This window comes from Chionomys nivalis, chromosome 1 (genome assembly GCF_950005125.1).
Source record: "Chionomys nivalis chromosome 1, mChiNiv1.1, whole genome shotgun sequence".
NCBI classification, from domain to species: Eukaryota; Metazoa; Chordata; class Mammalia; order Rodentia; family Cricetidae; genus Chionomys; species Chionomys nivalis.
This window is the reverse complement of record NC_080086.1, coordinates 67248591-67263959: the sequence shown is the minus strand read 5'-3', so window position 1 is coordinate 67263959 and position 15369 is coordinate 67248591. Positions and strand designations below refer to the sequence as shown.

At 47.9% G+C, this 15369-nt stretch overlaps 1 pseudogene; it reads left to right on the top strand.

Moving 5' to 3' along the window:
- Positions 1–6402: 6402 nt before the first annotated feature.
- LOC130873476 (N-acetyltransferase 8-like) lies at positions 6403–7584 on the top strand (annotated as a pseudogene).
- The last annotated feature ends 7785 nt before the right edge of the window (positions 7585–15369 follow it).

Sequence of the window (15369 nt, the reverse complement as noted above, 5' to 3'; positions counted from 1 at the left end):
TGGAATAAGGGGAACACTCCTCCATTGCTGGTGGGAGTGAAAACTTGTACAACTGCTTTGAAATGGTGGTTTCTCAGAAAATTAGGAATCAATCTACTTCAGGACCCAGCAAAACTACTTTTGGGCATATACCCAAAGGATGCTCAGTCATGCCACAAGGAAATTTGCTCAGCTATGTTCATAGCAGCATTGTTTGTCATAGCCAGAACCTGGAAACAACCTAGATGCTCCTCAAGTGAAGAATGGACAAGGAAAATGTGGTACATTTACACAATGGAGTATTGCTCAGTGGTAAAAATATTGACATCTTGAAATTCTCAAGCAAATGGACAGAACTAGGAAAAAACATACTGAACGAGGTAACCATATCCAGAAAGACAAACATAGTATGTATTACCCATAGTGGCTTTTAGACATAAAACAAAGGATAGTTAGCCTGCAGTCCACAACCCCAGAGAACCTAGACAAGAGAGACACACATGGATCCACTTAGGAAGGGTAAAAAGACAAGATCTCCTGAGTAAATTGGGAGTATGGGGGACAATGGAAGAGATGGGGACAAGGGGGAACGGGAGAGGAGAGGAAGAAGGAAAAAGAGGAGGAAATGTATAGCTCAATAAAAACAATCAAAAAAAAAAATAAAGAGCTGCCGTGGTCATGATCATGATGTCTCTTCATAGGATAAAACCCTCTAAGACATCCTGGTTTTAGGGGTTGTGAGGCATAAGCTTCCCCTTTCAGTTGGTGGGCAACAACAGGTACAGCTTCCATCAGGGCTGGAGAGCGGCCCCTAACCCACGGGTCAGGTGGGAGGAAAGTGATGCTGAGCACAGAGTGTCAGAAGAACCACAAGGTCCAGCATGCCCTCAACATGTATTGGGACTGAGGCCACTGGGTTTGGGAGGAGCCATCAAGGATCCAAGAGGCACCCACAAGCCTTTCTGCTGGACTTCTGCTTCTGCTGGACATGACCCAGAATCTGCATGGCCACAATCACAATCTCTGCTCCCCACCTCAGGCCCTTAGTTTAACGTCTGCTTAGCATTCCCATGTTAGAGATGATACTGAAATGTCCTGAGACAGGGTGACCCACTGTTGTGTGACCGTATTCCCGGGAAGACACAATACTGTAAAGGGATGGTATTGACTCAAGACTCCCAAGACCAAGCACAAAGGAAATGTATTTGCCCCAGAGGGACAAAGGGCAGGGAATAAGAGAGAAAACTAGGAGATAGAGGATGAGAGAGAAGGGGAAGGGAACAAGGGGAGGGGGCAGGGATATCTGTCCCAGATGGGAACAAAGGACCGCCTCTGGATAGAGGGGAGACAGATGTGGCCCATGGGAAAATGGCAGTTTACAAAGGTACAAGGGGGGATTTCATATTAGGATGGGGGCATTTAATTTTAACTGGGCTTGTTAATTGGGTGTGCCAAAGGGGGTTTCTGATTGCTCATATTTGATAGCTGGATTTTGGAAGTCAGTCTAGGGAGAAGGAAGTGGCCAAAGAAGGGAATAGACCTTGGTGGCTAGCTATAGGGATGCAATCTAACAGTTTTTAGCAAGACAGAGGAAATGGGAGAGAAGAGCAAGGTCTTCCAAGCCATGTCTGTCATGCTTGGACTGACTAGGGTCCCTTTACACACACACACACACATACACACACACATACACATACACACACACACATACACATACACACACACACACACACACCTACTTACCACAGATAGGGTTGATGACAGACCAAAGTACAGAATCCATTAAAGTACAGCTTAGTGAACCAATGAGTTTTATTGGCTCATAGTGACTTACAAGAGCAGGAATGATTCAGGAACAGCTGCATCATCAAAACTCACCCCATCATGCGTGACAGATAACAAATACAGGAAAACTTGAGCAAACTGTACGCCACCACTTCAGCAGGTTGGAAAGTGTCCTTTATTGTCCTGTATTGTAGGTCCAGTAGGTCTAAATCTCTGGGTAATGTGGCTGATCTCCATTTCTTTCAGGAAGTCCATCTTGTCTCCCAGCAGTCTGCCTACTGCTCGTATATACTTATATGCTTGAGGAGGAAAGTGTACTCAGTCTGGTCAGTTTCAAGGGCTTCCTGAAGTTCTTGAGTTGCTTAATTTCTGAGTTTAAGAAGCTTCTAGCAAGTGGAGTAATTCTCCTCCCCTTGCAACATTTCATTGTTCTGCCTCCCTATAAACATCCTGTATTGGAAGCTGCAACATAACACCCATTTTCTCACGAGCATTATTGTTAAGTTGGGAGCGTAGGCCCCTGCCCCTCACATCTATCCCAGTCCCCAGGCCTGGTCTGGACTTCAAATCCCAGCAGGCCAGGTCCTGACCCCTCCCTGGGGGTGGGGTCAGGACCACTCCCCAGGGTACTTAAGTGATTCCCCAAAAGAAGAACACGTGGTCTCCTTTTCTTCCTCCCAGGGGTCATGTTCCTTCGGCTTGCCAGTTTTCCCCTCGGCACCACCCGAGAGCGCAGATCTCCCATTAAACCTGGATATTTCTTAATTTGGCTTGTTTTGGTTTGGCTTGATTGGGAATTTTTGTGTCGTCAGGGAGCTAATATCAAAAAATATTCCTAACAATTATGAGTATGGTTAACCTGGAACCCTAGCTTGAAGATTAGCATCTGGAATCACCACAGCCTCCTCCAGGACCTGAGTTCCAGCCTCTGGTTGGTCATGCAGACATCACTTACAGACCATCCCTGAGTTTTCCAAAACTAGCCTCTCCTAACACGAGCTTAGCCATTCTGTAGAGCCCTCTCTGCATCTCTGAGGCCGTCCTCCTGCTCACTGCTGGCTGAGCAGTGCTGACCCTTGCTTTCTACCCCCAGTGCACCTCAAGGTGGTGCAGATATCTGTCTGGCCTGTGACTTGATGGACAGGCTAAAAGGCCCACTGTTCTGGCTGCTACCTTCTTAGCCAACACTGAACAACGATCCCTTGGAAACAATAAAGCCGCTAGGTCCTCAGCATTGCAGGCAAATAAGATCTTTCAGCAATTAAAAAATATACTTTGAACTTGTCCCTGTGAGGGCCAGCCATGATAATCTAAGTCTGGGCAGAAAGGAAGTTCTTTACTTCCTCCACCCATTATCACCTGGGACTCTGGCCATCGATAAATTTAAATGGAGTCTGGAGTCTCAATAGTTTACCCTGAGACAATGCCTGGCACGCTGAGATTACCCAGCCCCCACCCAAGAGCAGACCATTCAAAGGAAATTCCTGGTATTCCAAGCACTGTAGATAGAAACACCTGCCAGCACTTCACCAGGACACCCCTAGACAAATGTCAGCCAATCAGGGGTCCTGAACCTCAGAGACCCCTCACCTCCACCTTTACTACTATAAAAACCCAATTCTAATTGAGCTCGGAGCTCTCCAGAATTCCAATATGTTGGACATGCGAAGAGACCAAGTTTGCAAACTTGATTAAAATAAAGGCTCTTTGTTTTTATATATGGGACTCGGTCTCCTTTGTTGGCTTTTGTGGGGCCCCACAGATTTGGACGTAACATCCCCAACCCAGCTGTGTGCAGGTTCCTCTTGGAAGCCAGCTCTGAGTGTTATTTCCCAGGACATCTTGTTGAGCACAGGCTTCTGCAGCATGCAGCCTGCACACTGCGGGGACCCTTGTCTTGCCAAGGCCATCCAGACACCCCTATGCACAGCTTCTCGTCCTGCCACAACTGACTCATGTTCCAAGTGAATAAAGACAAATATGGCTTCACCACCACACCTGTTGAAAGACCTGGATAAATCTACACACACACACACCCCCAAGCAGGAAAAAACAGAGCCAAAAATCTAAGCAGGGAGGGAAGAATCCAGAAATCTAGGATTAGCCGGTTCAGTTTCAGGAACTAGCTGAAGATAAAGTTAGACTGTAATCTTGAGAATAATCTTGAGAAACAGGGAGTTGCCCCCTTGTGATTATCATTGGTATTTTTGGAATTTTCTCTGATGCCCTTCCTACCCCTTTGGATTACTGGGATGTGGTTTCTTCCCTTAAAAACCTCTTCTCCTTGTTACTCGGGGTCGAACTCCTCTCCTGCGTGGGTTATGAGTCTCTGCCCCGGTGCACTGGTACCTGTCAAATAAACCTCCTGTGATTGCAGCAAGGACGGTCTCTCGTGAGTTACTGGGGGGGGGGGGGAGGTCGTGTTATCCCGAGACTTGAGTGAGAGTCTCCCCACACTGGGGGATCTTTCATTGTCATTCAGCATCTCAGCTGAAAGGACATCCATAGCCTGGCACATCTGGAATGTGACGTCTGTACCACTCGGCAGGGATGTGGGTCCTGTATATCCAGGTCTCTACTAGCACTAGTCACTCGACTGTCCTCGGCAGCATCCCTGCTTCTGCCCCTTCACCCTGACCAGCTGCCTTCACTGCTCAGGAGACCAACCATCTTTCCTCTGTCCTGACTTCTCAGCAGCCTCCTCCTGTGGTCCTTGTCACTACTGTGACGGTGCCCCACTTTTCCTTAGCCCCAAAGCTCCCGTGAAACTCCACCTGCACAGGGAGTCATGGGAGGGGACAACAGGACCTTCACAAGTCTGCTGGTCACATTTGGGGGGCAGAGGAGCATTGCTTCTACCAGGGACAGCTCCGTAGAGCCGGGTGTCCCTCGGATTTGCTCTTGCCCTGCAGCTAAGGTGTGAGAAGGAGGAGTCTTCCCTGCTCTCATCCAGAGCCTGTCAACAGGAAGGCAGCACTTCTGGGGCTGAAAAGGCTGCACAGGGAGTAAAGCCACAGGGCAGGTGAAGAGGAGGGGCCAGAGGTGCTGCAGACTTTGAATAATCACTATCTTAACACAAGTGCAGGCAAGCTTAGGGAGGAACCCTGCCGCGTGGACCTGGACTCTTGTCAAGGACATGTGAGCTCAGGGTGAGTTGCTCTGCTGCCAAGAAGGGACCAGGATGTCCTTGGAGAGGGCCAAGAGTGCTGGGTGAGACAGTATGACTCCAATAAATCAGGAGGAGAGGTGGGAACCCTCTCACAAGGCTAAGGACTCGGACCCCTCGGGCCTGTTTTTCCTTCCCCATTCACTCCGTGGGGATCACAAAGTGAATGAGAAGGTCCTTTCTCCTCTGTCACATTCTAGTTCATGGCCTTTGGTTGACATTATCCCGAAGTTAGCCAATGAGGCACCAGCCCAAGTCTTCTCCCCAGAGGAGGAATGGGTCCTGGCAGGTTCTTCTGAGTGTCCAGTCTACAGTGTCCCGGGATTCTCCGCTCTGTGCTACCAGGTGAAAGAACAGAGAGGCAAAGCTGGGAGTCTCTGTGAGGCTGGAGTTCTTCAGCCTTCTTGAGGACTCATGGGGGGAAAGGCATATTTTGGCTTGAGCTGCTATTTTTCACTAAATTAAACCTTCTAATCAGAGGGAAGAGGTTTTTCCTGAAACTTGTACTTGGGAACACAGGATTCTGCAATGTATGGGCCCTAAAGAGGAAACAGCTGGATACCAGATTTTCTACCACAAGACACTGTCTCGGGGCCCCAAAAGTTGAGAGAGCCTGTAAAGCTGGGTAAGGAGGCTGGTGGGAAAGGGACTGACACACACACACACACACACACTACACATAGGCCACCATGTTAAATCCTCACAATTGGGCAGGAAGCCAAGAGATATTTTACTGCATCTAAAGAGGAACATGTGAGGGATCAGAGAGGTGAAGGATGTGACACAAAGATGGAGAGGAAGAATGTCAGGAGCCATTTTCCCAAAAAGTATAGTGGAGACCATTGTCCTGGGGATGTTTGCGGACAGCCCCACACCCCAAGTGTATTGAGAACTGTTTGTTGGCAGAGCCCACCCCACACCCAACTATCTTGAGAGTTATCTGTTAGCGGAACCCGCCCCACATCCCAACTATCTAGAGAACTGTTTGTGGTTGGAATCACAAAAGGAACGATTCCGCCTGCATAGAGAACTAGGTGTGTTGACTCGTGACCTCCTGACCAACTCATGACCAAGTGTCGACTCGTGACCATTGCTGCAAGATCCCTTCCTGCCCTGGCCATGCCCCTACCCCCCATCCCAATGCAAATTCCTCATCCAGGGGCTATATAAGCCACAACCATGAGGCTAATAAAAGGAGGCTTTGACAACAGATCTTTCTTGCTTGGCCTTCTTCCTCTTTCCCGCCCATGTCTTTTCAGATAGCACCTCTCCGGGACCCTGGAATAACTGACCTGCCAGGCAGGTTACAACCCTAGACTAACTGACCCGCTGGGCGGTTACAGAAGAAACCAAGGGAGTGCTCAGGTGTTAGCCACCTCACACTTTGTTCCAGTGATGCCCTATTGCTTCCTGGATGACACTAGAAAACACACTCAAGGAAATTTTCCATGGCTCCTAGGAGGCGCAGAGCAATGGTTGAAGAGTCTCAGAGAGCTCACATGGTTTTCTTTCTCTTCTGCAGGGTCCGGGGAAGGCGTGCTGGCAGGTCTGCTGTCCCTTATGGATGCGAATTTGAGACCCAGAATCTTCCTGAGGCTCCTTATCACATCCGCCAGTACCAGGAGAGGGACCACAAACAGGTCCTGAGTGTATTTCCAGGGGCATGGAGGAGCACATCCCCAAGGCCCTCCATCATGCATTGATGCTGCCCCGAACCCCTCCTGGTCTTCTTTGGGGTGCCCATTGCCATGGTCCTAATGTCTGGTTCCTGGCTGCTGGCCATTATGAGCATCTTCCTTCTGTTCCTATTACTGTGGCTCCTTGTCAGACAGCCCTTGAAGAAGTTTGTGGCTATGTGCTTGCAAACAGACCTGGCTGACATCACCAAGTCCTACCTGAGTGAACTTGGCTCCTGCTTCTTGGTGGCTGAGACTGAGGGCCAGGTGGTAGGCCTGGCAACTGCTCAGCCAGTCAGTGTTGATGGAGAAAGGGTCCCTTTGTTTGTTCCAGCCACCTGGCTAGCTCACACCTGAAATAACCACACAGAAACTGTATTAATTGAAGCACTGCTTGGCCCATTAGCATTAGCCTCCTATTGACTAACTCTCACATCTTGATTTAACCCATTTCTGTTACTCTAATTCTCACCATGAGGTTGTGGCTTACCAGGAAAGATTTAGCATGTCTGACCTGGCAGCTCCATGGAGGCTCCCTGACTCTGCTTTCTTCCTCCCAGAATTCAGTTCTGTCTTCTTCGCCTACCTAAGTTCTGCCCTATCAAGCCAAGCAGTGTCATTATTGATTAACCAATGAAAGGAACACATAAACAGAAGGACCTCCTACATCAAGTCAAGGATCCCCCATTAGGGAGGAAGCAGCTGCAGCTCTTTTGCCTGTCTGTGTCCTCACAGCATAGAGGACAGGGGATAGCGAAATCACTGGTCAGAACTGTCCTCCAGTTTGCATGGGACCAGGGCTACAGTGATGTTGTTCTTTGTACCACTGTGCTGATGCATGATACTGTGACCCTCTGTGAGGGCCTGGGCTTCCAGAAGACAGGCAAATCCTTCTTCAACACAACAGCAAAACTACTGACTGTCTCTTCAATTCATTCCAGGTGCCCACTCCCTTCAGCTCAGGAATATGAGCTATGATCTTATTTCCTTATGCATCTGTCAGCCTCCAGTTCACTGGGCTATCACAAGCAAAGCCTAATGTTGCAGTGGATCATAAAGGCCTCTATGCGATGCTGATTGGAATCCTGTATGTTCGATGGTGGGTAATGGAGTGCTCCATTTCCTCCAAACCCAACTTCCTGTAAGGGCTGTCATTGACCACTGACACAGAGGGCTAGTTCTGTGGTCGGACCAGCACGTGTGGCCCATGCTGACACTAACAGACCCAGTCTCGTGAGCCAGCATGACTGAGTAGAGGCCATGTATGCAGTGTTTCTCTGGGTCCAGGAAGAGAATGTGAGACTAGACAGTGTCCTAGGTTTACTGCCCATGGGAACCAAGGCTGGAGTGGCCTTAGTCCCAAGCCTAGGGACTCCTGGAACTTAGGTGCTTCAGGACATCCTTCAAGCTTCATGGGTGAATTAAGACAGCTATGGGCTGATGTTTGCAAGACTGTTTGCAACTCCCTCTCTAGCCCTGACATACTAACATAGGTCTGACACCATCTCACGCTGGACATCACCGACCCAGGAGGACCCTCAGATCACAACTGTCGAGGGTGTCCTCATCCAGTCAGGCCTGGAACTACTGCCCACCCTTTGCATTGCGTTCTGCTCACAGCTGTCTTTGAGGGACCCAAAAGGTAATTCTCTGCCAACCTGCCAACTAATCTTGTCCCAGGCTCATGTATCTTCGTGGTGTCTTTTTGGCAAGTCCTAAAATGGCTCCAGGAACAGATGCCTCCCTCTGGAACTTCCAAACAGACCAACACAAAAGCTGTCTCCTTACTAGGTGGCATGTCCAGCGTTGGAAAGTGTTGTGGAGGCTGTCAGGGGTAGAAGGGAGGGCTGTTTTATCACATCAGGCAAGATATTCTTGCTGGTGTGATAGTGTCACGGTTGCTATAGCTACAGTCAACTACTTTCTGGATGGATTTAAGTATCACTCCATGGGGGAATCAACAAAGTCTGATACTTCACTTGGAGACAAGACCAAGGCTGTCTCCCTTACCCTACCCCTTCTGAGGAGTGGATGGGGGGAGGTGGAGGGAAGGGAGCGGGAATGGGAGTGACTGTGTAAAGTGAGAAAAGATTGTTTAAGAAAAAAAAAGGATCATTTCATAGAGAGAGCCTGGGTTTGGTACAGTTAGGCAAAGTTGTATGGCTAGGCATATTTTCATACCTTGTAGTGTGCCCACAGCCCCCTCTTCAGACCCATCCCCCTCCTCAGGTTTGGCGTCCCAACGTGGGGCTATTTTGCCCCCGACCCGGCACAGGGGGGGCGCAAGCTCCACCTTTCCCGGCTAGTTGCCTGAGCTCAGGAAGGCGATTTACAGCGCGCTCCCTGCTCGCTTTCCCTTCCCCCACTCCAGGCCACTACAGTCACAGAGCAGCGACCCCCCACAGAGCAGTTAATAGCTCCCTGCTTCTTCCAAATCCTCACTGCCTGATTTAAATAAAGCACCCGCGGTTTTGAAATAAAAGCCACCAACCCCTTCCCTTAACAGGCAGTACAATAATTTTTGTTTTGAGTTAATTGTTTCAGACCGGCTCTGGCCTCGATTATTGCACATTGCACCAGTAGAGTGGTGGAGCTGCTTGTGCCTCTGATTCTTGTACATTGCACCAGTAGCGTGGTGGAGCTGCTTGTGCCTCTGAGCCGCAGCAGAAAACGACTTCCTTTTAGGCACACAGTGAATCTAGTTGCCATCAAACAAATCGTAGCACTTTACTCCAAATGCTCCATTCAAAGACTCTGTCTCCCACAGGAGCCAGACAGAGATTGCGATGGTGGCACAGCCCAGAAAGAAGCCGAGTCAGGGAGTCGCCATGATTCTCTCTCTCCAGACAGACACAGGTTAAGATCTTTCCTGGTAAGCCAGCTCGTGGGCTACACAGAATATTAGAAATGGGTTAGATCAATATATAAGAGCTAGCCAATAAGAGGCCGAAACTAATGGGCCAGGCAGTGATTAAAAGAATACAGTTTCCGTGTAATTATTTCGGGGCATAAGCTAGCCATGCGGGCGGCCGGGTGCCGGGGACTCAGTCCCATCGCCTCTTATTACTACACTCAGGCCTATCTTTTCCCTCCCCCCCCATACCTCTCTAAGGCACAACAGTCTACCACTTTTCTCCTGCTCACCCACAAGGCTACAGCTACATAGATGTCTGTGACTGTTGATCTCTAGAGCAGTTCCTTCTCAAATGGAGGCCCTCAGACTGCTTTATGAGTCAGGGAAGTACAAGAATTGCCCTTCCCAAGCCTCTACTGCTCCGATTGCCCAGGCTCTTCTTACACAGCAATTCCAGGAGCACTTCCAGGGGTCCCGGGGAAGGACACAGGGGTGATTCCAGATTGTTGCTGTTCTTGTAATGTGCATACAAAGCAGAGAAATGTTTTTTCCTCACCTAAAAGAACACACATGGACTTTGGGTTCTGTGAACCTGTTCTAGTATGCTTTTCTGCTGCCGTGATAAGAACAACCACAAACAATGGAGGGAAGTTGGGCCAGCAACTCAAGGCAGGACTGACGGCTTGCTGACCCTCACTGCCTTCACTCTGACTAGGGAACTTGCTCACAGCTGCTTGCTGGCTGGTTCCTCGTGCTGTCCACAGTAGGCTCAGTCCTCCCTCATCAATCATAAATTAAGACAATCTCTTAGAGATGTGCCCACAGAGCAGTCTGATCTGAGCAATACCTCAGCTGAGACGCCTTCAGAAGATGCAGCCAGGCTATGCCAAGTTGACCGCTGAAACTGATAGCACTTGATGATGATGATGACGATGATGTGATGATGGCGACGATGATGTGATGATGATGATGTGATGATGTGATGATGTGATGATGACGATGTGATGATGATGATGATGTGATGATGTGATGATGACGATGACGATGATGATGATGATGGAAAGGGTAATCAGGACAATGGAAACATTTCATTGTGAGGTTATGGGAGGCCTGAGCTCATGGTAACATGTGCAAACTCCAGCTTGTCCCTAGTGAGCCCCATTAGGGCCAGGGTCTCTGCTTTGGGGAGACTTGAAACAATAGCATCTTTGCCTCCAGATGTCACACCAATGACAGAGTAAACAAACGACTCCCCTAGTCTATCTTGATCAGGCAATGAGTTCATCCGAGTTGCTTAGAGCTGCACAGGGATGAGTTGCTTACCTCTCTGTGGGAGACTCGACTTGTGTCACCGGAAACCCCCTCGACATGGCAATGACTGTGAAGGTTGCATCACCGGGTTCTTTGAACAGCTTGTGAGAATCTGTGTCATCAACGTGTTCCTAAGCACAAGTAATCGTTAACTGTTTATGTAACCCTGGGGAGGGAACTCTTGTGACTTCAGCTTTCTTGAGAGTTCCAGAAATGTCTCTTTCTCTCCAGCGAGAGAATGTTTTAATCGGGAGTAAATAATTACACAGCATTCCACCTCCTCCTCCAGTTCTTACATCCACACAGCTCTCGCAATATTCCCTGAGCCATGAACCGAAGAAGAGTTGTCGATAGTAGCAACCATAGTAACACACATTCACTTTGGTTAGCTGTGAGCCTCCACAGTAACCTCGGTCCACTGAAAGAGAAGAAACTCCTCTCCACAACAGCGACTCACAGAAGCTGCACTCTTTGGGTCTGGATACACATGTGTGGAAGGCGATTTGATAGACACGTGTATCAATTAGACACACTAGAAGTAGACTCCCCTCCAAAGCTGCGGGATTTGCTCACTATAGTACCAAACCCAGGTTCTGCCCTGTGAAGTTGGCTTTGCATTCAACCAGAAAGCAGTTAGTACCAGCAGAACCACCTACCCTGGCACGTGCTGCTGCCAAGACCGAAACAATTCTCCCCCAGAGCCTTGAGCAGCCCTTTTCTGACACCGGAAATGTTAACTGATAGGAACGGAGTTTTCAACTCAGCCATATTTTCCTATGTCTTATCACAAGAAACGTGCAAAATCTTCGCTATCTAGCTCTGACACACAACCAAACGCAGTGACAATGACGGTATTGTATGGAGACTCACAGAGCTCCTGACCTACAGCTGTAGGGATACCTCACCTCTCACTCTAGGATATTCAACCTTCAACTGATGTGGGATTTCATTGGTCAATAAAGAAACTGCCTTGGCCCATCTGATAGGGCAAAATTTAGATAGGTGTAGTAAACAGAACAGAATGCTGGGAGGAAGAGGAAATGAGCTCAGATGCAGGGCAGCTCCTCTAAGAGCCAGACGCGATGAAGCAAGCCACCAGGTCAGACATGCTGTATCTTTCCCGGTAAGCACACCTAGCGGTGCTACACAGATTATTATAAATGGGCTAAATTAATACGTGAGAATTAGCCTAGAAGAGGCTAGATGTGTTTAAATGAATACAGTTTGTGTGTTGTTATTTCGGGGCATAAGCTAGCCAGGCGGCGGGGAGCTGGGGCGGCAGGAACGCAGCCCGCAGCTCCCCACAACAATCAACCATATGGCTACTGGGACTGTCCTTTCCCACCTGCAGAGGCACGCTGGTTCAGTTTTTCCTTTTTATTTTTTTTTATATTTACCAAGTGCATATTTAACAAACTGTAGCCATGTCCTTTCTATGTACGATGCTGATTATAGTTGTCAAGCAAATAGCAAAAAATGTGTGCTAGGCAGAAATCCAAGTGTTTAGCTCTTGGATCTCAAGACCTTGGATTGAGCAAGAATTGAAGAGGGTAGAAAATTAAAAAGAAAACTTTCCAAAACCCTAGCAGCACTTCATTATTAATTGTGTCTTACTGGAAAATTGTTTACTTTTGACTAGCCAACCATAATAACCTCTAATGAGAGGAAAAATAAACCAAGAACAAACGGGGAGGCTTACAAAATTGTCTTTAGGGTGCTATCTGAAAAACTCCCTGGGCTGTTGTTTTTGTAAACCAAGAGGTCATTAAAATGCAAGTCATGATGCAGAAATCTTTTCAGGGGAAGCTGCTGTTCTAAACTCAACCACTGCTTGGAATGAACGGTGCTATTCACAATTGTCTTCTTAAAGCTTTCATCTTGGCATGCTAGCAGCTTAGCAAAATACCCAAGTCCTAAAGGAAGCAAAAAAAGCCGAACTAGAAAGATGGGGGATGGATTAGAAAGAGTCAGAGGTTCCAACTGTGCACGAGAAGCCTTTGTGGGCCTTTTTAAAAATCCGAGGTGCTGGGCCGTGGTGGTGGTGCACGCCTTTAAACTCAGCACTCGGGAAGCAGAGGCAGGTGGATCTCTGTGGGTTCGAGGCCTAAGACTGGGTTTCTCTGTGCAGCCTGGATGTCCAAGAACTCACTATGTAGACCAGGCTGGCCTCAAACACAGATTCACCTAAAGGTGTGCAGCACCACACCCAGTCAAGTAGGCCAAGTATTTCTAAATCTTAAGGTGAAGGCAGCATTGAAAGTGTTCTTCAGATACCCTGCTGTACTCATAGATTGGAGCCCAGCCCCGTCATCATCAGAGAGCCTTCACCCAGCAAGGGATGGAAACAGATGCAGAGGCCCACAGCCAAACATTAGATGGAGCTTGGGGAACCCCTCGGGAGAGGGGGAGGAAGGATTGTAGGAGCCAGAGGGGTCAAGGACACCACAAGAACACAGCCCACAGAATCCTCTAAGCAGGGCTCATAGGGGCTCATGGAGACTGAAGCGACAATCAGGGAGCCTGTGTGGGCCTGAGCTAGACCTTCTGTGTATGTTATGGTTGTGCTGCTTGGTGTTCCTGTGGACCTCCTAACAGGGGGAGTGGGGTATCTCTGACTGTTTTGCCTGTTCTTGGGACCCTTTTCCTCCCTCTGGGTTGCCTCCTTCCATCTTGATAGGAGGGTTTGTGTCCAGTCTTGCTGTAGTTTGTGATGCCATGTTCACTTGATATCCCTGAGAGGCCTGATCCTCTCTGAAGGAGGAAAGAGAAGCAGTGGATCTGGGGGGGAGGGGAGGTTTAGGGGGACTGGGAGGAGTGGGAGGAGGGGAAATTGTGGCCAGTGTGAGAGAAGAAGAAAAAACAAGTGTTCTCCGGGGCCAAATCTCAATACACCTGGAAACATGTTAATAAAATCCACTCTTCTTTCCTGCTTTAAAAGTATTTTTTCTGAGTAACATATTTGCTTTTATTCTTCATTTTTATCTTTTTAAAAATTGCACTTATTTATTTTGCATCCCTGCCGAAGTTCCCCTTCCTTCTCTCATCCCATCCCCTCCCCGCCTCCCACTGCCCCTTCCCCCATCCACTCCTCCTCTGTTTCTGTTCAAAAAGGGGCATGCCGGGGTTGGAGAGATGGCTCAGTGGTTAAGAGCATTGCCTGCTCTTCCAAAGGTCCTGAGTTCAATTTCCGGCAACCACATGGTGGCTCACAACCATCTATAATGAGGTCTGGTGCCCTCTTCTGGCCTGCAGGCATGCACACAGAATATTGTATACATAATAAATAAATAAATATTAAAAAAAAAGTGTGTGTGTGTGTGTGTGTGTGTGTGTGCCCTGCACCTGTTCTGTTTGCTGCTGCCTTCTTCCACCCTAGCAGAGGCAACAACTCTTCTGGATTCTTTAAAAAAAGGGGGCATACCTTAAATTTTAATTTTATAACTTACTTCTTAAATTTGATGTGTGTTAATGTGTGGCCTGAACATTTTATATGTGTGTGTGTATGTATATATACACATACACCACAGGCATGCCTAATATCTGTGGAGTTTAGCGAGAGTTTTGGAGTCCCTATAAGTGAAGTTACAGATGGTTGTAAGCACTCATGTGGGTGCTAGGAACCAAACTTGGGTTCTCTGCAGAAGCAAGGGCTCATAACTGCTAAGTCATCTTTCCAGGCCCTGTGCAGTAGTTTTATGTTGTGCTTTTTTTTAATTAATTAGACTTATTTCTTGACTTTTTTTTGAGATAGGGTTTCTCTGTGTAGTTTTGGAGCCTGTCCTAGAACTCGCTCTGTAGACCAGGTTGGCCTCAAACTCACAGAGATCTGCCTGCCTCTGCCTCCCGAGAGCTGGGATTGAAGGTGTGTGCCACCACCACCCAGCTGGACAATTTTCTTGCACGTATGTGGTTTATTATGTTTATTCTTTCCTCTTTTATTTTCCTTCAGTTTCTATCAAACTTCCCTCCGTCCCACAAGTCCCTTTCCCAGAATCATGACTTTTTTAGTTTATCTTGTGACGCCCGGAGTTTATCCAGAGCCATCTGCATTGCATTTTATTTTTGTATGTCTAGTGCATCCAAGCACACATGCATATTCACACGTGTGCGCATGGCCAGACGTTGACATCATTAGCTGTCTTCTTCAATTACTCTCTGTCCTGCCAGCCAGCTCCCAAACACAGAGACTTATTATTAATTAGGAAAGCTCAGCCAATAGCTTAGATTTTTTCTAATTAGCTCTTATACCTTAAATCAACCCATTTCTATTAATTTACTTCCTACCTTGTGGCTTTATTACCTCATCTCTGTAGTGTCCATCCTGCTTGTTCTACATCCTCCGTGTTTTCTCACATCTCTGTCCTTCTTCTTCCCAGCATCCTCAGTGCCTGGAAATTCTGCCTAGTTATTAAGTGTTCAGCTTTTTATTAAACCAACCAGAGTGTCACTTCTTCACAGTTTACAAAAAGATTATTCCATAACACTGGCTTGTGTGTTGAGGCGGACTCTGTCACTTGGACCTGGAGTTTGCTGGTTTGGGGAGTACAACTAGCTAGCTCAACCTGGGGAGCCTATCTCTGCCACTCACCAGGATTACA